Here is a 17,916-nt window from a genome sequence, read left to right on the forward strand (position 1 = left end):
TAGGTAAGACAGACCCAGTTCACGTCACCGTGTACACAAAACTACACTCAAGTTCATGTATATCACAATTGACATGATGCCGTCATCATAAACACACATTTCAGGTAAGATAAGATACAACTTTATTCTCCCGAGGGAAATTGCGTGTTGACAGAGGGAGTGAAACATGAGGGAGGAGGACCAGGTGAGGCCTGCTGCTCAGAGGGCCAAAATGCTTACGGCACCGGGTATTCCCAGGCGGTCTCCCATCAAAGTACTAACCTGTCCCGACGCTGATTAGCTTCCGAGATCAGACGAGATCGGGCGTGTTCAGAGTGGTATGGACGTAAACGAGGAGAGAAGCCACACAGAGGCTCTTTATAGGTGAGACAGACCCAGTTCAAGTCACCGTGTACACATGACTACACTCAAGTTCATGTATATCACAATTTACATGATGCCTTCATCAGAAACACACATTTCTGGATAATGAAGTCTTACCTAATGAAACTGATAATCATCACATAGAACATACAGAGGGACCACTTACATCTCTGGCGCTCACTTTTATCCTCATCATCATCATCATCATCATCATCATCGTCACACAGTGGCTCGTGTACTTCACTCCTCATGTGCATTCAATCATCTCATATTATGCCCATGTGCAATACTCATTTTCTGAATGTATGCTTTCATATAAGATAAGATAAGATACAACTTTATTCTCCTGAGGGACATTGGGTGTTGACAGAGGGAGTGAAACATGAGGGAGGAGGACCAGGTGAGGCCTGCTGCTCAGACGGCCAAAATGCTTACGGCACCGGGTATTCCCAGGCGGTCTCCCATCCAAGTACTAACCTGGCCCGACGCTGCTTAGCTTCCGAGATCAGACGAGATCGGGCGTGTTCAGAGTGGTCTGGCCGTAAACGAGGAGAGGAGCCACACAGAGGCTCTTTATAGGTGAGACAGACCCAGTTCAAGTCACCGTGTATGCATGACTACACTCAAGTTCATGTATATCACAATTTACATGATGCCTTCATCAGAAGAACACTAACATTTCAGATAAGATAAGATACAACTTTATTCTCCCGAGGGAAATTGCGTGTTGACAGAGGGAGTGAAACATGAGGGAGGAGGACCAGGTGAGGCCTGCTGCTCAGAGGGCCAAAATGCTTACGGCACCGGGTATTCCCAGGCGGTCTCCCATCCAAGTACTAACCTGGCCCGACGCTGCTTGGCTTCCGAGATCAGACGAGATCCGGCATGTTCAGAGTGGTATGGCCGTAAACGAGGAGAGCAGCCACACAGAGGCTCTTTATAGGTGAGACAGACCCAGTTCAAGTCACCGTGTAGACATGACTACACTCAAGTTCATGTATATCACAATTTACATGATGCCTTTATCAGAAACACACATTTCTGGATAATGAAGTCTTACCTAATGAAACTGATAATCATCACATAGAACATACAGAGGGACCACTTACATCTCTGGCGCTCACTTTTATCCTCATCATCATCATCATCATCATCATCATCATCATCGTCACACAGTGGCTCGTGTACTTCACTCCTCATGTGCATTCAATCATCTCATATTATGCCCATGTGCAATACTCATTTTCTGAATGTATGCTTTCATATAAGATAAGATAAGATACAACTTTATTCTCCTGAGGGACATTGGGTGTTGACAGAGGGAGTGAAACATGAGGGAGGAGGACCAGGTGAGGCCTGCTGCTCAGACGGCCAAAATGCTTACGGCACCGGGTATTCCCAGGCGGTCTCCCATCCAAGTACTAACCTGGCCCGACGCTGCTTAGCTTCCGAGATCAGACGAGATCGGGCGTGTTCAGAGTGGTCTGGCCGTAAACGAGGAGAGGAGCCACACAGAGGCTCTTTATAGGTGAGACAGACCCAGTTCAAGTCACCGTGTACGCATGACTACACTCAAGTTCATGTATATCACAATTTACATGATGCCTTCATCAGAAGAACACTAACATTTCAGATAAGATAAGATACAACTTTGTTCTCCCGAGGGAAATTGCGTGTTCACAGAGGGAGTGAAACATGAGGGAGGAGGACCAGGTGAGGCCTGCTGCTCAGAGGGCCAAAATGCTTACTGCACCGAGTATTCCCAGGCAGTCTCCCATCCAAGTACTAACCTGGCCCGACGCTGCTTAGCTTCCGAGATCAGACGAGATCGGGCGTGTTCAGAGTGGTATGGCCGTAAACGAGGAAAGCAGCCACTCAGAGGCTCTTTATAGGTAAGACAGACCCAGTTCACGTCACCGTGTACACAAAACTACACTCAAGTTCATGTATATCACAATTGACATGATGCCGTCATCATAAACACACATTTCAGGTAAGATAAGATACAACTTTATTCTCCCGAGGGAAATTGCGTGTTGACAGAGGGAGTGAAACATGAGGGAGGAGGACCAGGTGAGGCCTGCTGCTCAGAGGGCCAAAATGCTTACGGCACCGGGTATTCCCAGGCGGTCTCCCATCAAAGTACTAACCTGTCCCGACGCTGATTAGCTTCCGAGATCAGACGAGATCGGGCGTGTTCAGAGTGGTATGGACGTAAACGAGGAGAGAAGCCACACAGAGGCTCTTTATAGGTGAGACAGACCCAGTTCAAGTCACCGTGTACACATGACTACACTCAAGTTCATGTATATCACAATTTACATGATGCCTTCATCAGAAACACACATTTCTGGATAATGAAGTCTTACCTAATGAAACTGATAATCATCACATAGAACATACAGAGGGACCACTTACATCTCTGGCGCTCACTTTTATCCTCATCATCATCATCATCATCATCATCATCGTCACACAGTGGCTCGTGTACTTCACTCCTCATGTGCATTCAATCATCTCATATTATGCCCATGTGCAATACTCATTTTCTGAATGTATGCTTTCATATAAGATAAGATAAGATACAACTTTATTCTCCTGAGGGACATTGGGTGTTGACAGAGGGAGTGAAACATGAGGGAGGAGGACCAGGTGAGGCCTGCTGCTCAGACGGCCAAAATGCTTACGGCACCGGGTATTCCCAGGCGGTCTCCCATCCAAGTACTAACCTGGCCCGACGCTGCTTAGCTTCCGAGATCAGACGAGATCGGGCGTGTTCAGAGTGGTCTGGCCGTAAACGAGGAGAGGAGCCACACAGAGGCTCTTTATAGGTGAGACAGACCCAGTTCAAGTCACCGTGTATGCATGACTACACTCAAGTTCATGTATATCACAATTTACATGATGCCTTCATCAGAAGAACACTAACATTTCAGATAAGATAAGATACAACTTTATTCTCCCGAGGGAAATTGCGTGTTGACAGAGGGAGTGAAACATGAGGGAGGAGGACCAGGTGAGGCCTGCTGCTCAGAGGGCCAAAATGCTTACGGCACCGGGTATTCCCAGGCGGTCTCCCATCCAAGTACTAACCTGGCCCGACGCTGCTTGGCTTCCGAGATCAGACGAGATCGGGCATGTTCAGAGTGGTATGGCCGTAAACGAGGAGAGCAGCCACACAGAGGCTCTTTATAGGTGAGACAGACCCAGTTCAAGTCACCGTGTAGACATGACTTCACTCAAGTTCATGTATATCACAATTTACATGATGCCTTTATCAGAAACACACATTTCTGGATAATGAAGTCTTACCTAATGAAACTGATAATCATCACATAGAACATACAGAGGGACCACTTACATCTCTGGCGCTCACTTTTATCCTCATCATCATCATCATCATCATCATCATCATCATCGTCACACAGTGGCTCGTGTACTTCACTCCTCATGTGCATTCAATCATCTCATATTATGCCCATGTGCAATACTCATTTTCTGAATGTATGCTTTCATATAAGATAAGATAAGATACAACTTTATTCTCCTGAGGGACATTGGGTGTTGACAGAGGGAGTGAAACATGAGGGAGGAGGACCAGGTGAGGCCTGCTGCTCAGACGGCCAAAATGCTTACGGCACCGGGTATTCCCAGGCGGTCTCCCATCCAAGTACTAACCTGGCCCGACGCTGCTTAGCTTCCGAGATCAGACGAGATCGGGCGTGTTCAGAGTGGTCTGGCCGTAAACGAGGAGAGGAGCCACACAGAGGCTCTTTATAGGTGAGACAGACCCAGTTCAAGTCACCGTGTACGCATGACTACACTCAAGTTCATGTATATCACAATTTACATGATGCCTTCATCAGAAGAACACTAACATTTCAGATAAGATAAGATACAACTTTGTTCTCCCGAGGGAAATTGCGTGTTCACAGAGGGAGTGAAACATGAGGGAGGAGGACCAGGTGAGGCCTGCTGCTCAGAGGGCCAAAATGCTTACTGCACCGAGTATTCCCAGGCAGTCTCCCATCCAAGTACTAACCTGGCCCGACGCTGCTTAGCTTCCGAGATCAGACGAGATCGGGCGTGTTCAGAGTGGTATGGCCGTAAACGAGGAGAGCAGCCACACAGAGGCTCTTTATAGGTGAGACAGACCCAGTTTTAGTCACCGTGTACACATGACTACACTCAAGTTCATGTATATCACAATTTACATGATGCCTTTATCAGAAACACACATTTCTGGATAATGAAGTCTTACCTAATGAAACTGATAATCATCACATAGAACATACAGAGGGACCACTTACATCTCTGACGCTCACATTCATCCTCATCATCATCATTGTCACACAGTGGCTCGTGTACTTCACTCCTCATGTGCATTCAATCATCTCATATTATGCCCATGTGCAATACTCATTTTCTGAATGTATGATTTCATATAAGATAAGATAAGATACAACTTTATTCTCCTGAGGGACATTGGGTGTTGACAGAGTGAGTGAAACATGAGGGAGGAGGACCAGGTGAGGCCTGCTGCTCAGAGGGCCAAAATGCTTACTGCACCGGGTATTCCCAGGCGGTTTCCCATTCAAGTACTAACCTGGCCCGACGCTGCTTAGCTTCCGAGATCAGACGAGATCGGGCGTGTTCAGAGTGGTATGGCCGTAAACGAGGAAAGCAGCCACTCAGAGGCTCTTTATAGGTAAGACAGACCCAGTTCACGTCACCGTGTACACAAAACTACACTCAAGTTCATGTATATCACAATTGACATGATGCCGTCATCATAAACACACATTTCAGGTAAGATAAGATACAACTTTATTCTCCCGAGGGAAATTGCGTGTTGACAGAGGGAGTGAAACATGAGGGAGGAGGACCAGGTGAGGCCTGCTGCTCAGAGGGCCAAAATGCTTACGGCACCGGGTATTCCCAGGCGGTCTCCCATCAAAGTACTAACCTGTCCGGACGCTGATTAGCTTCCGAGATCAGACGAGATCGGGCGTGTTCAGAGTGGTATGGACGTAAACGAGGAGAGAAGCCACACAGAGGCTCTTTATAGGTGAGACAGACCCAGTTCAAGTCACCGTGTACACATGACTACACTCAAGTTCATGTATATCACAATTTACATGATGCCTTCATCAGAAACACACATTTCTGGATAATGAAGTCTTACCTAATGAAACTGATAATCATCACATAGAACATACAGAGGGACCACTTACATCTCTGGCGCTCACTTTTATCCTCATCATCATCATCATCATCATCATCATCGTCACACAGTGGCTCGTGTACTTCACTCCTCATGTGCATTCAATCATCTCATATTATGCCCATGTGCAATACTCATTTTCTGAATGTATGCTTTCATATAAGATAAGATAAGATACAACTTTATTCTCCTGAGGGACATTGGGTGTTGACAGAGGGAGTGAAACATGAGGGAGGAGGACCAGGTGAGGCCTGCTGCTCAGACGGCCAAAATGCTTACGGCACCGGGTATTCCCAGGCGGTCTCCCATCCAAGTACTAACCTGGCCCGACGCTGCTTAGCTTCTGAGATCAGACGAGATCGGGCGTGTTCAGAGTGGTCTGGCCGTAAACGAGGAGAGGAGCCACACAGAGGCTCTTTATAGGTGAGACAGACCCAGTTCAAGTCACCGTGTATGCATGACTACACTCAAGTTCATGTATATCACAATTTACATGATGCCTTCATCAGAAGAACACTAACATTTCAGATAAGATAAGATACAACTTTATTCTCCCGAGGGAAATTGCGTGTTGACAGAGGGAGTGAAACATGAGGGAGGAGGACCAGGTGAGGCCTGCTGCTCAGAGGGCCAAAATGCTTACGGCACCGGGTATTCCCAGGCGGTCTCCCATCCAAGTACGAACCTGGCCCGACGCTGCTTAGCTTCCGAGATCAGACGAGATCGGGCATGTTCAGAGTGGTATGGCCGTAAACGAGGAGAGCAGCCACACAGAAACTCTTTATAGGTGAGACAGACCCAGTTCAAGTCACCGTGTAGACATGACTACACTCAAGTTCATGTATATCACAATTTACATGATGCCTTTATCAGAAACACACATTTCTGGATAATGAAGTCTTACCTAATGAAACTGATAATCATCACATAGAAGATACAGAGGGACCACTTACATCTCTGGCGCTCACTTTTATCCTCATCATCATCATCATCATCATCATCATCATCGTCACACAGTGGCTCGTGTACTTCACTCCTCATGTGCATTCAATCATCTCATATTATGCCCATGTGCAGTACTCATTTTCTGAATGTATGCTTTCATAAAAGATAAGATAAGATACAACTTTATTCTCCTGAGGGACATTGGGTGTTGACAGAGGGAGTGAAACATGAGGGAGGAGGACCAGGTGAGGCCTGCTGCTCAGACGGCCAAAATGCTTACGACACCGGGTATTCCCAGGCGGTCTCCCATCCAAGTACTAACCTGGCCCGACGCTGATTAGCTTCCGAGATCAGACGAGATCGGGCGTGTTCAGAGTGGTCTGGTCGTAAACGAGGAGAGGAGCCACACAGAGGCTCTTTATAGGTGAGACAGACCCAGTTCAAGTCACCGTGTACGCATGACTACACTCAAGTTCATGTATATCACAATTTACATGATGCCTTCATCAGAAGAACACTAACATTTCAGATAAGATAAGATACAACTTTGTTCTCCCGAGGGAAATTGCGTGTTCACAGAGGGAGTGAAACATGAGGGAGGAGGACCAGGTGAGGCCTGCTGCTCAGACGGCCAAAATGCTTACGGCACCGGGTATTCCCAGGCGGTCTCCCATCCAAGTACTAACCTGGCCCGACGCTGATTAGCTTCCGAGATCAGACGAGATCGGGCGTGTTCAGAGTGGTCTGGCCGTAAACGAGGAGAGGAGCCACACAGAGGCTCTTTATAGGTGAGACAGACCCAGTTCAAGTCACCGTGTACGCATGACTACACTCAAGTTCATGTATATCACAATTTACATGATGCCTTCATCAGAAGAACACTAACATTTCAGATAAGATAAGATACAACTTTATTCTCCCGAGGGAAATTGCGTGTTGACAGAGGGAGTGAAACATGAGGGAGGAGGACCAGGTGAGGCCTGCTGCTCAGAGGGCCAAAATGCTTACGGCACCGGGTATTCCCAGGCGGTCTCCCATCCAAGTACTAACCTGTCCCGACGGTGATTAGCTTCCGAGATCAGACGAGATTGGGCGTGTTCAGAGTGGTATGGACGTAAACGAGGAGAGAAGCCACACAGAGGCTCTTTATAGGTGAGACAGACCCAGTTCAAGTCACCGTGTACACATGACTACACTCAAGTTCATGTATATCACAATTTACATGATGCCTTCATCAGAAACACACATTTCTGGATAATGAAGTCTTACCTAATGAAACTGATAATCATCACATAGAAGATACAGAGGGACCACTTACATCTCTGGCGCTCACTTTTATCCTCATCATCATCATCATCATCATCATCATCGTCACACAGTGGCTCGTGTACTTCACTCCTCATGTGCATTCAATCATCTCATATTATGCCCATGTGCAATACTCATTTTCTGAATGTATGCTTTCATAAAAGATAAGATGAGATACAACTTTATTCTCCTGAGGGACATTGGGTGTTGACAGAGGGAGTGAAACATGAGGGAGAAGGACCAGGTGAGGCCTGCTGCTCAGACGGCCAAAATGCTTACGACACCGGGTATTCCCAGGCGGTCTCCCATCCAAGTACTAACCTGGCCCGACGCTGATTAGCTTCCCAGATCAGACGAGATCGGGCGTGTTCAGAGTGGTCTGGCCGTAAACGAGGAGAGGAGCCACACAGAGGCTCTTTATAGGTGAGACAGACCCAGTTCAAGTCACCGTGTACGCATGACTACACTCAAGTTCATGTATATCACAATTTACATGATGCCTTCATCAGAAGAACACTAACATTTCAGATAAGATAAGATACAACTTTGTTCTCCCGAGGGAAATTGCGTGTTCACAGAGGGAGTGAAACATGAGGGAGGAGGACCAGGTGAGGCCTGCTGCTCAGACGGCCAAAATGCTTACGGCACCGGGTATTCCCAGGCGGTCTTCCATCCAAGTACTAACCTGGCCCGACGCTGCTTAGCTTCCGAGATCAGACGAGATCGGGCGTGTTCAGAGTGGTCTGGCCGTAAACGAGGAGAGGAGCCACACAGAGGCTCTTTATAGGTGAGACAGACCCAGTTCAAGTCACCGTGTACGCATGACTACACTCAAGTTCATGTATATCACAATTTACATGATGCCTTCATCAGAAGAACACTAACATTTCAGATAAGATAAGATACAACTTTATTCTCCCGAGGGAAATTGCGTGTTGACAGAGGGAGTGAAACATGAGGGAGGAGGACCAGGTGAGGCCTGCTGCTCAGAGGGCCAAAATGCTTACGACACCGGGTATTCCCAGGCGGTCTCCCATCCAAGTACTAACCTGGCCCGACGCTGATTAGCTTCCGAGATCAGACGAGATCGGGCGTGTTCAGAGTGGTATGGCCGTAAACGAGGAGAGCAGCCACACAGAGGCTCTTTATAGGTGAGACAGACCCAGTTCAAGTCACCGTGTACACATGACTACACTCAAGTTCATGTATATCACAATTTACATGATGCCTTTATCAGAAACACCAGCTTTGGATAATGAAGTCTTACCTAATGAAACTGATAATCATCACATAGAACATACAGAGGGACCACTTACATCTCTGACGCTCACTTTCATCCTCATCATCATCATTGTCACACAGTGGCTCGTGTACTTCACTCCTCATGTGCATTCAATCATCTCATATTATGCCCATGTGCAATACTCATTTTCTGAATGTATGATTTCATATAAGATAAGATAAGATACAACTTTATTCTCCCGAGGGACATTGGGTGTTGACAGAGGGAGTGAAACATGAGGGAGGAGGACCAGGTGAGGCCTGCTGCTCAGAGGGCCAAAATGCTTACGGCACCGGGTATTCCCAGGCGGTCTCCCATCCAAGTACTAACCTGGCCCGACGCTGATTAGCTTCCGAGATCAGACGAGATCGGGCGTGTTCAGAGTGGTATGGACGTAAACGAGGAGAGCAGCCACACAGAGGCTCTTTATAGGTGAGACAGACCCAGTTCAAGTCACCGTGTACACATGACTACACTCAAGTTCATGTATATCACAATTTACATGATGCCTTCATCAGAAACACACATTTCTGGATAATGAAGTCTTACCTAATGAAACTGATCATCATCACATAGAATATAAAGAGGGACCACTAACATCTCTGACGCTCACTTTCATCATCATCATCATCATCATCATCATCATCATCATCATCATCGTCACACAGTGGCTCGTGTACTTCACTTCTCATGTGCATTCAATCTTCTCATATTATGCCCATGTGCAATACTCATTTTCTGAATGTATGCTTTCATATAAGATAAGATAAGATGCAACTTTATTCTCCCAAGGGACATTGGGTGTTGACAGAGGGAGTGAAACATGAGAGAGGAGGACCAGGTGAGGCCTGCTGCTCAGAGGGCCAAGATGCTTACGGCACCGGGTATTCCCAGGCGGTCTCCCATCCAAGTACTAACCTGGCCCGACGCTGATTAGCTTCCGAGATCACACGAGATCGGGCGTGTTCAGAGTGGTATGGCCGTAAACGAGGAGAGCAGCCACACAGAGGCTCTTTATAGGTGAGACAGACCCAGTTCAAGTCACCGTGTACACATGACTACACTCAAGTTCATGTATATCACAATTTACATGATGCCTTCATCAGAAGAACACTAACATTTCAGATAAGATAAGATACAACTTTGTTCTCCCGAGGGAAATTGTGTGTTGACAGAGGGCAAGACAAATGAGGGAGGAGGACCAGGTGAGGCCTGCTGCTCAGAGGGCCAAAATGCTTACGGCACCGGGTATTCCCAGGCGGTCTCCCATCCAAGTACTAACCTGGCCCGACGCTGATTAGCTTCAGAGATCAGACGAGATTGGGCGTGTTCAGAGTGGTATGGCCGTAAACGAGGAGAGCAGCCACACAGAGGCTCTTTATAGGTGAGACAGACCCAGTTCAAGTCACCGTGTACACATGACTACACTCAAGTTCATGTATATCACAATTTACATGATGCCTTTATCAGAAACACACATTTCTGGATAATGAAGTCTTACCTAATGAAACTGATAATCATCACATAGAACATACAGAGGGACCACTTACATCTCTGACGCTCACTATCATCCTCATCATCATCATTGTCACACAGTGGCTCGTGTACTTCACTCCTCATGTGCATTCAATCATCTCATATTATGCCCATGTGCAATACTCATTTTCTGAATGTATGATTTCATATAAGATAAGATAAGATACAACTTTATTCTCCCGAGGGACATTGGGTGTTGACAGAGGGAGTGAAACATGAGGGAGGAGGACCAGGTGAGGCCTGCTGCTCAGAGGTCCAAAATGCTTACTGCACCGGGTATTCCCAGGCGGTCTCCCATCCAAGTACTAACCTGGCCCGACGCTGCTTAGCTTCCGAGATCAGACGAGATCGGGCGTGTTCAGAGTGGTATGGCCGTAAACGAGGAAAGCAGCCACTCAGAGGCTCTTTATAGGTGAGACAGACCCAGTTCAAGTCACCGTGTACACATGACTACACTCAAGTTCATGTATATCACAATTGACATGATGCCTTCATCATAAACACACATTTCAGATAAGATAAGATACAACTTTATTCTCCCGAGGGAAATTGCGTGTTGACAGAGGGAGTGAAACATGAGGGAGGAGGACCAGGTGAGGCCTGCTGCTCAGAGTGCCAAAATGCTTACGGCACCGGGTATTCCCAGGCGGTCTCCCATCCAAGTACTAACCTGGCCCGACGCTGCTTAGCTTCCGAGATCAGACGAGATCGGGCGTGTTCAGAGTGGTATGGCCGTAAACGAGGAGAGAAGCCACACAGAGGCTCTTTATAGGTGAGACAGACCCAGTTCAAGTCACCGTGTACACATGACTACACTCAAGTTCATGTATATCACAATTTACATGATGCCTTCATCAGAAACACCAGTTCTGGATAATGAAGTCTTACCTAATGAAACCTAATGAACCTAATGAAACTGATAATCATCACATAGAACATACAGGATACATCTCTGGCGCTCACTTTTATCCTCATCATCATCATCATCATCATCATCATCGTCACACAGTGGCTCGTGTACTTCACTCCTCATGTGCGTTCAATCATCTCATATTATGCCCACGTGCAATACTCATTTTCTGAATGTATGCTTTCATATAAGATAAGATAAGATACAACTTTATTCTCCCGAGGGAAATTGCGTGTTTACAGAGGGAGTGAAACATGAGGGAGGAGGACCAGGTGACGCCTGCTGCTCAGACGGCCAAAATGCTTACGGCACCGGGTATTCCCAGGCGGTCTCCCATCCAAGTACTAACCTGGCCCCATGCTGATTAGCTTCCGAGATCAGACGAGATCGGGCGTGTTCAGAGTGGTATGGCCGTGAACGAGGAGAGCAGCCACAGAGAGGCTCTTTATAGGTGAGACAGACCCAGTTCAAGTCACCGTGTACACATGACTACACTCAAGTTCATGTATATCACAATTTACATGATGCCTTCATCAGAAACACACATTTCTGGATAATGAAGTCTTACCTAATGAAACTGATAATCATCACATAGAATATAAAGAGGGACCACTAACATCTCTGACGCTCACTTTCATCATCATCATCATCATTATCATCATCATCATCGTCACACAGTGGCTCGTGTACTTCACTCCTCATGTGCATTCAATCATCTCATATTATGCCCATGTGCAATACTCATTTTCTGAATGTATGATTTCATATAAGATAAGATAAGATACAACTTTATTCTCCCGAGGGACATTGCTTGCTCACAGAGGGAGTGCAACATGAGTGAGGAGGACCAGGTGAGGCCTGCTGCTCAGAGGGCCAAAATGCTTACTGCACCGGGTATTCCCAGGCGGTCTCCCATCCAAGTACTAACCTGGCCCCACGCTGATTAGCTTTCCGAGATCAGACGAGATCGGGCGTGTTCAGAGTGGTATGGCCGTGAACGAGGAGAGCAGCCACACAGAGGCTCTTTATAGGTGAGACAGACCCAGTTCAAGTCACCGTGTACACATGACTACACTCAAGTTCATGTATATCACAATTTACATGATGCCTTCATCAGAAGAACACATTTCTGGATAATGAGGTCTTACCTAATGAAACTGATAATCATCACACAGAACATACAGAGGGACCACTAACATCTCTGACGCTCACTTTTATCATCATCATCATCATTGTCACACAGTGGCTCGTGTACTTCACTCCTCATGTGCATTCAATCATCTCATATTATGCCCATGTGCAATACTCATTTTCTGAATGTATGATTTCATATAAGATAAGATAAGATACAACTTTATTCTCCCGAGGGAAATTGCGTGTTTACAGAGGGAGTAAAACATGAGGGAGGAGGACGCAATGAGGCCCGCTGCTCAGAGGGCCAAAATGCTTACGGCACCGGGTATTCCCAGGCGGTCTCCCATCCAAGTACTAACCTGGCCCGACGCTGCTTAGCTTCCGAGATCAGACGAGATCGGGCGTGTTCAGAGTGGTATGGCCGTAATCGAGGAGAGCAGCCACACAGAGGCTCTTCACTGGTGAGACAGACCCAGTTCAAGTCACCTTGTACACATGACTACACTCAAGTTCATGTATATCACAATTGACATGATGCCTTCATCAGAAAACACACATTTCTGGATAATGAAGTCTTACCTAATGAAACTGATAATCATCACATAGAACATAAAGAGGGACCACTAACAACTCTGACGCTCACTTTCATCATCATCATCATCATCATCATCATCATCATTGTCACAGAGTGGCTCGTGTACTTCACTTCTGATGTGCATTAAATCTTCTCATATTATGCCCATGTGCAATACTCATTTACTGAATGTTAGTTTCATATAAGATAAGATAAGATACAACTTTATTCTCCGGAGGGAAATTGCGTGTTGAGAGAGGGAGTGAAACATGAGGGAGGAGGACCAGGTGAGGCCTGCTGCTCAGAGGGCCAAAATGCTTACGGCACCGGGTATTCCCAGGCAGTCTCCCATCCAAGTACTAACCTGGCCCGATGCTGCTTAGCTTCCGAGATCAGAGGAGATCGGGCGTGTTCAGAGTGATATGGCCGCAAACGAGGAGAGCAGCCACACAGAGGCTCTTTATAGGTGAGACAGACCCAGTTCAAGTCACCGTGTACGCATGACTACACTCAAGTTCATGTATATCACAATTTACATGATGCCTTCATCAGAAACACACATTTCTGGATAATGAAGTCTTACCTAATGAAACCGATAATCATCACATAGAACAAAAAGAGGGACCACTAACATCTCTGACGCTCACTTTCATCCTCATCATCATCATTGTCACACAGTGGCTCGTGTACATCACTCCTCATGTGCATTCAATCATCTCATATTATGCCCATGTGCAATACTCATTTTCTGAATGTATGCTTTCATATAAGATAAGATAAGATAAAACCAGGTGAGGCCTGCTGCTCAGAGGGCCAAAACGCTTACGGCACCGGGTATTCCCAGGCGGTCTCCCATCCAAGTACTAACCTGGCCCGACGCTGCTTAGCTTCCGAGATCAGACGAGATCAGACGTGTTCAGAGTGGTATGGCCGTAAACGAGGAGAGGAGCCACACAGAGGCTCTTTATAGGTGAGACAGACCCAGTTCAAGTCACCGTGTACGCATGACTACACTCAAGTTCATGTATATCACAATTTACATGATGCCTTCATCAGAAGAACAGTGACATTTCAGATAAGATAAGATACAACTTTATTCTCCCGAGGGAAATTGCGTGTTCACAGAGGGAGTGAAACATGAGGGAGGAGGACCAGGTGAGGTCTGCTGCTCAGAGGGCCAAAATGCTTACTGCACCGGGTATTCCCAGGCGGTCTCCCATCCAAGTACTAACCTGGCCCGACGCTGCTTAGCTTCCGAGATCAGACGAGATCAGGCGTGTTCAGAGTTGTATGGCCGTAAACAAGGAGAGCAGCCACACAGAGGCTCTTTTTAGGTGAGACAGACCCAGTTCAAGTCACCGTGTACACATGACTACACTCAAGTTCATGTATATCACAATTTACATGATGCCTTCATCAGAAACACACATTTCTGGATAATGAAGTCTTACCTAATGAAACTGATAATCATCACATAGAACATACAAAGGGACCACTTACATCTCTGGCGCTCACTTTCATCCTCATCATCATCATCATCATCATCATCGTCACACAGTGGCTCGTGTACTTCACTCCTCATGTGCATTCAATCATCTCATATTATGCCGATGTGCGATACTCATTTTCTGAATGTATGCTTTCATATAAGATAAGATAAGATAAAACCAGGTGAGGCCTGCTGCTCAGAGGGCCAAAACGCTTACGGCACCGGGTATTCCCAGGCGGTCTCCCATCCAAGTACTAACCTGGCCCGACGCTGTTTAGCTTCCGAGATCAGGCGTGTTCAGAGTGGTATGGCCGTAAACGAGGAGAGTAGCCACACAGAGGCTCTTTATAGGTGAGACAGACCCAGTTCAAGTCACCGTGTACGCATGACTACACTCAAGTTCATGTATATCACAATTTACATGATGCCTTCATCAGAAGAACAGTGACATTTCAGATAAGATAAGATACAACTTTATTCTCCCGAGGGAAATTGCGTGTTCACAGAGGGAGTGAAACATGAGGGAGGAGGACCAGGTGAGGTCTGCTGCTCAGAGGGCCAAAATGCTTACTGCACCGGGTATTCCCAGGCGGTCTCCCATCCAAGTACTAACCTGGCCCGACGCTGATTAGCTTCCGAGATCAGACTAGATCGGGCATGTTCAGAGTGGTATGGCCGTAAACGAAGAGAGCAGCCACACAGAGGCTCTTTATAGGTGAGACAGACCCAGTTCAAGTCACCGTGTACACATGACTACACTCAAGTTCATGTATATCACAATTTACATGATGCCTTTATCAGAAACACACATTTCTGGATAATGAAGTCTTACCTAATGAAACTGATAATCATCACATAGAACATACAGAGGGACCACTTACATCTCTGGCGCTCACTTTCATCCTCATCATCATCATCATCATCATCATCATCGTCACACAGTGGCTCGTGTACTTCACTCCTCATGTGCATTCAATCATCTCATATTATGCCCATGTGCAATACTCATTTTCTGAATGTATGCATTCATATAAGATAAATAAGATACAACTTTATTCTCATGAGGGACATTGGGTGTTGACAGAGGGAGTGAAACATGAGGGAGGAGGACCAGGTGAGGCCTGCTGCTCAGAGGGCCAAAATGCTTACTGCACCGGGTATTCCCAGGCGGTCTCCCATCCAAGTACTAACCCGGCCCGACGCTGCTTAGCTTCCGAGATCAGACGAGATCAGGCGTGTTCAGAGTGGTATGGCCGTAAACGAGGAAAGCAGCCACTCAGAGGCTCTTTATAGGTGAGACAGACCCAGTTCAAGTCACCGTGTACGCATGACTACACTCAAGTTCATGTATATCACAATTTACATGATGCCTTCATCAGAAGAACACTAACATTTCAGATAAGATAAGATACAACTTTATTCTCCTGAGGGAAATTGCGTGTTGACAGAGGGAGTGAAACATGAGGGAGGAGGACCAGGTGAGGCCTGCTGCTCAGAGGGCCAAAATGCTTACGGCACCGGGTATTCCCAGGCGGTCTCCCATCCAAGTACTAACCTGGCCCGACGCTGATTAGCTTCCGAGATCAGACGAGATCGGGCATGTTCAGAGTGGTATGGCCGTAAACGAGGAGAGCAGCCACACAGAGGCTCTTTATAGGTGAGACAGACCCAGTTCAAGTCACCGTGTACACATGACTACACTCAAGTTCATGTATATCACAATTTACATGATGCCTTCATCAGAAACACACATTTCTGGATAATGAAGTCTTACTTATTGAAACTGATAATCATCACATAGAACATACAGAGGGACCACTTACATCTCTGACGCTATCTATCATCCTCATCATCATCATTGTCACACAGTGGCTCGTGTACTTCACTCCTCATGTGCATTCAATCATCTCATATTATGCCCATGTGCAATACTCATTTTCTGAATGTATGATTTCATATAAGATAAGATAAGATACAACTTTATTCTCCCGAGGGACATTGGGTGTTGACAGAGGGAGTGAAACATGAGGGAGGAGGACCAGGTGAGGCCTGCTGCTCAGAGGGCCAAAATGCTTACGGCACCGGGTATTCCCAGGCGGTCTCCCATCCAAGTACTTACCTGGCCCGACGCTGCTTAGCTTCCGAGATCAGACGAGATCAGGCGTGTTCAGAGTGGTATGGCCGTAAACGAGGAGAGCAGCCACACAGAGGCTCTTTATAGGTGAGACAGACCCAGTTCAAGTCACCGTGTACGCATGACTACACTCAAGTTCATGTATATCACAATTTACATGATGCCTTCATCAGAAGAACACTAACATTTCAGATAAGATAAGATACAACTTTATTCTCCCGAGGGAAATTGCATGTTGACAGAGGGAGTGAAACATGAGGGAGGAGGACCAGGTGAGGCCTGCTGCTCAGAGGGCCAAAATGCTTACGGCACCGGGTATTCCCAGGCGGTCTCCCATCCAAGTACTAACCTGGCCCAACGCTGATTAGCTTCCGAGATCAGACGAGATCGGGCGTGTTCAGAGTGGTATGGCCGTAAACGAGGAGAGCAGCTACACAGAGGCTCTTTTTAGGTGAGACAGACCCAGATCAAGTCACCGTGTACACATGACTACACTCAAGTTCATGTATATCACAATTTACATGATGCCTTCATCAGAAACACACATTTCTGGATAATGAAGTCTTACCTAATGAAACTGATAATCATCACATAGAACATACAGAGGGACCACTTACATCTCTGGCGCTCACTTTCATCCTCATCATCATCATCATCATCATCATCATCGTCACACAGTGGCTCGTGTACTTCACTCCTCATGTGCATTCAATCATCTCATATTATGCCCATGTGCAATACTCATTTTCTGAATGTATGCTTTCAGATAAGATAAGATGCAACTTTATTCTTCTGAGGGACATTGGGTGTTGACAGAGGGAGTGAAACATGAGGGAGGAGGACCAGGTGAGGCCTGCTGCTCAGAGGGCCAAAATTCTTACGGCACCGGGTATTCCCAGGCGGTCTCCCATCCAAGTACTAACCTGGCCCGACGCTGCTTTGCTTCCGAGATCAGACGAGATCAGGCGTGTTCAGAGTGGTATAGCCGTAAACGAGGGGAGCAGCCACACAGAGGCT

At 46.7% G+C, this 17,916-nt stretch overlaps 29 non-coding genes and 9 pseudogenes across 29 annotated transcripts; all 38 read right to left on the reverse strand.

Moving 5' to 3' along the window:
• Positions 1-212: 212 nt before the first annotated feature.
• LOC142998058 (5S ribosomal RNA) lies at positions 213-331 on the reverse strand (annotated as a pseudogene).
• A 460-nt stretch (positions 332-791) lies between these two features.
• Positions 792-910, reverse strand: LOC142998912 (5S ribosomal RNA). Its single transcript, XR_012963198.1, has one exon. It is a non-coding gene; the product is annotated as a 5S ribosomal RNA (ribosomal RNA).
• Positions 911-1,155: 245 nt separating this feature from the next.
• On the reverse strand, positions 1,156-1,274 carry LOC142997664 (5S ribosomal RNA). The gene has a single exon (XR_012962379.1). It is a non-coding gene; the product is annotated as a 5S ribosomal RNA (ribosomal RNA).
• Positions 1,275-1,740: 466 nt separating this feature from the next.
• On the reverse strand, positions 1,741-1,859 carry LOC142998913 (5S ribosomal RNA). Its single transcript, XR_012963199.1, has one exon. It is a non-coding gene; the product is annotated as a 5S ribosomal RNA (ribosomal RNA).
• A 245-nt stretch (positions 1,860-2,104) lies between these two features.
• On the reverse strand, positions 2,105-2,223 carry LOC142997790 (5S ribosomal RNA). The gene has a single exon (XR_012962498.1). It is a non-coding gene; the product is annotated as a 5S ribosomal RNA (ribosomal RNA).
• Positions 2,224-2,464: 241 nt separating this feature from the next.
• LOC142998059 (5S ribosomal RNA) lies at positions 2,465-2,583 on the reverse strand (annotated as a pseudogene).
• A 460-nt stretch (positions 2,584-3,043) lies between these two features.
• LOC142998914 (5S ribosomal RNA) lies at positions 3,044-3,162 on the reverse strand. Its single transcript, XR_012963200.1, has one exon. It is a non-coding gene; the product is annotated as a 5S ribosomal RNA (ribosomal RNA).
• Positions 3,163-3,407: 245 nt separating this feature from the next.
• On the reverse strand, positions 3,408-3,526 carry LOC142997155 (5S ribosomal RNA). The gene has a single exon (XR_012961890.1). It is a non-coding gene; the product is annotated as a 5S ribosomal RNA (ribosomal RNA).
• Positions 3,527-3,992: 466 nt separating this feature from the next.
• On the reverse strand, positions 3,993-4,111 carry LOC142998915 (5S ribosomal RNA). Its single transcript, XR_012963201.1, has one exon. It is a non-coding gene; the product is annotated as a 5S ribosomal RNA (ribosomal RNA).
• A 245-nt stretch (positions 4,112-4,356) lies between these two features.
• On the reverse strand, positions 4,357-4,475 carry LOC142997791 (5S ribosomal RNA). The gene has a single exon (XR_012962499.1). It is a non-coding gene; the product is annotated as a 5S ribosomal RNA (ribosomal RNA).
• A 445-nt stretch (positions 4,476-4,920) lies between these two features.
• On the reverse strand, positions 4,921-5,039 carry LOC142997571 (5S ribosomal RNA). The gene has a single exon (XR_012962291.1). It is a non-coding gene; the product is annotated as a 5S ribosomal RNA (ribosomal RNA).
• Positions 5,040-5,280: 241 nt separating this feature from the next.
• LOC142998272 (5S ribosomal RNA) lies at positions 5,281-5,399 on the reverse strand (annotated as a pseudogene).
• Positions 5,400-5,859: 460 nt separating this feature from the next.
• On the reverse strand, positions 5,860-5,978 carry LOC142997486 (5S ribosomal RNA). Its single transcript, XR_012962210.1, has one exon. It is a non-coding gene; the product is annotated as a 5S ribosomal RNA (ribosomal RNA).
• Positions 5,979-6,223: 245 nt separating this feature from the next.
• Positions 6,224-6,342, reverse strand: LOC142997247 (5S ribosomal RNA). Its single transcript, XR_012961981.1, has one exon. It is a non-coding gene; the product is annotated as a 5S ribosomal RNA (ribosomal RNA).
• Positions 6,343-6,805: 463 nt separating this feature from the next.
• Positions 6,806-6,924, reverse strand: LOC142997398 (5S ribosomal RNA). The gene has a single exon (XR_012962124.1). It is a non-coding gene; the product is annotated as a 5S ribosomal RNA (ribosomal RNA).
• A 245-nt stretch (positions 6,925-7,169) lies between these two features.
• LOC142997353 (5S ribosomal RNA) lies at positions 7,170-7,288 on the reverse strand. Its single transcript, XR_012962082.1, has one exon. It is a non-coding gene; the product is annotated as a 5S ribosomal RNA (ribosomal RNA).
• Positions 7,289-7,533: 245 nt separating this feature from the next.
• On the reverse strand, positions 7,534-7,652 carry LOC142998317 (5S ribosomal RNA; annotated as a pseudogene).
• Positions 7,653-8,112: 460 nt separating this feature from the next.
• LOC142998108 (5S ribosomal RNA) lies at positions 8,113-8,231 on the reverse strand (annotated as a pseudogene).
• Positions 8,232-8,476: 245 nt separating this feature from the next.
• Positions 8,477-8,595, reverse strand: LOC142997346 (5S ribosomal RNA). Its single transcript, XR_012962075.1, has one exon. It is a non-coding gene; the product is annotated as a 5S ribosomal RNA (ribosomal RNA).
• Positions 8,596-8,840: 245 nt separating this feature from the next.
• Positions 8,841-8,959, reverse strand: LOC142997243 (5S ribosomal RNA). Its single transcript, XR_012961977.1, has one exon. It is a non-coding gene; the product is annotated as a 5S ribosomal RNA (ribosomal RNA).
• A 444-nt stretch (positions 8,960-9,403) lies between these two features.
• Positions 9,404-9,522, reverse strand: LOC142997444 (5S ribosomal RNA). Its single transcript, XR_012962168.1, has one exon. It is a non-coding gene; the product is annotated as a 5S ribosomal RNA (ribosomal RNA).
• A 469-nt stretch (positions 9,523-9,991) lies between these two features.
• Positions 9,992-10,110, reverse strand: LOC142997290 (5S ribosomal RNA). The gene has a single exon (XR_012962021.1). It is a non-coding gene; the product is annotated as a 5S ribosomal RNA (ribosomal RNA).
• Positions 10,111-10,355: 245 nt separating this feature from the next.
• On the reverse strand, positions 10,356-10,474 carry LOC142997953 (5S ribosomal RNA). The gene has a single exon (XR_012962655.1). It is a non-coding gene; the product is annotated as a 5S ribosomal RNA (ribosomal RNA).
• Positions 10,475-10,919: 445 nt separating this feature from the next.
• Positions 10,920-11,038, reverse strand: LOC142997171 (5S ribosomal RNA). The gene has a single exon (XR_012961906.1). It is a non-coding gene; the product is annotated as a 5S ribosomal RNA (ribosomal RNA).
• Positions 11,039-11,279: 241 nt separating this feature from the next.
• LOC142998671 (5S ribosomal RNA) lies at positions 11,280-11,398 on the reverse strand. Its single transcript, XR_012962970.1, has one exon. It is a non-coding gene; the product is annotated as a 5S ribosomal RNA (ribosomal RNA).
• Positions 11,399-11,868: 470 nt separating this feature from the next.
• LOC142997864 (5S ribosomal RNA) lies at positions 11,869-11,987 on the reverse strand. Its single transcript, XR_012962571.1, has one exon. It is a non-coding gene; the product is annotated as a 5S ribosomal RNA (ribosomal RNA).
• A 460-nt stretch (positions 11,988-12,447) lies between these two features.
• On the reverse strand, positions 12,448-12,567 carry LOC142998166 (5S ribosomal RNA; annotated as a pseudogene).
• A 445-nt stretch (positions 12,568-13,012) lies between these two features.
• Positions 13,013-13,131, reverse strand: LOC142998736 (5S ribosomal RNA). Its single transcript, XR_012963033.1, has one exon. It is a non-coding gene; the product is annotated as a 5S ribosomal RNA (ribosomal RNA).
• A 460-nt stretch (positions 13,132-13,591) lies between these two features.
• On the reverse strand, positions 13,592-13,710 carry LOC142998037 (5S ribosomal RNA; annotated as a pseudogene).
• A 385-nt stretch (positions 13,711-14,095) lies between these two features.
• On the reverse strand, positions 14,096-14,214 carry LOC142997376 (5S ribosomal RNA). Its single transcript, XR_012962104.1, has one exon. It is a non-coding gene; the product is annotated as a 5S ribosomal RNA (ribosomal RNA).
• Positions 14,215-14,459: 245 nt separating this feature from the next.
• Positions 14,460-14,578, reverse strand: LOC142997960 (5S ribosomal RNA). The gene has a single exon (XR_012962662.1). It is a non-coding gene; the product is annotated as a 5S ribosomal RNA (ribosomal RNA).
• A 397-nt stretch (positions 14,579-14,975) lies between these two features.
• Positions 14,976-15,084, reverse strand: LOC142998271 (5S ribosomal RNA; annotated as a pseudogene).
• Positions 15,085-15,329: 245 nt separating this feature from the next.
• LOC142998082 (5S ribosomal RNA) lies at positions 15,330-15,448 on the reverse strand (annotated as a pseudogene).
• Positions 15,449-15,907: 459 nt separating this feature from the next.
• Positions 15,908-16,026, reverse strand: LOC142997499 (5S ribosomal RNA). The gene has a single exon (XR_012962223.1). It is a non-coding gene; the product is annotated as a 5S ribosomal RNA (ribosomal RNA).
• A 245-nt stretch (positions 16,027-16,271) lies between these two features.
• On the reverse strand, positions 16,272-16,390 carry LOC142997222 (5S ribosomal RNA). Its single transcript, XR_012961956.1, has one exon. It is a non-coding gene; the product is annotated as a 5S ribosomal RNA (ribosomal RNA).
• A 445-nt stretch (positions 16,391-16,835) lies between these two features.
• On the reverse strand, positions 16,836-16,954 carry LOC142997099 (5S ribosomal RNA). The gene has a single exon (XR_012961838.1). It is a non-coding gene; the product is annotated as a 5S ribosomal RNA (ribosomal RNA).
• Positions 16,955-17,199: 245 nt separating this feature from the next.
• Positions 17,200-17,318, reverse strand: LOC142998769 (5S ribosomal RNA). The gene has a single exon (XR_012963064.1). It is a non-coding gene; the product is annotated as a 5S ribosomal RNA (ribosomal RNA).
• Positions 17,319-17,773: 455 nt separating this feature from the next.
• Positions 17,774-17,892, reverse strand: LOC142997748 (5S ribosomal RNA). The gene has a single exon (XR_012962459.1). It is a non-coding gene; the product is annotated as a 5S ribosomal RNA (ribosomal RNA).
• Positions 17,893-17,916: the final 24 nt, after the last annotated feature.

This window comes from Genypterus blacodes, unplaced genomic scaffold (genome assembly GCF_046128005.1).
Source record: "Genypterus blacodes isolate CSIRO-AG114 ecotype Tasmania unplaced genomic scaffold, CSIRO-AGI_Gbla_v1 ptg000039l_1, whole genome shotgun sequence".
NCBI classification, from domain to species: Eukaryota; Metazoa; Chordata; class Actinopteri; order Ophidiiformes; family Ophidiidae; genus Genypterus; species Genypterus blacodes.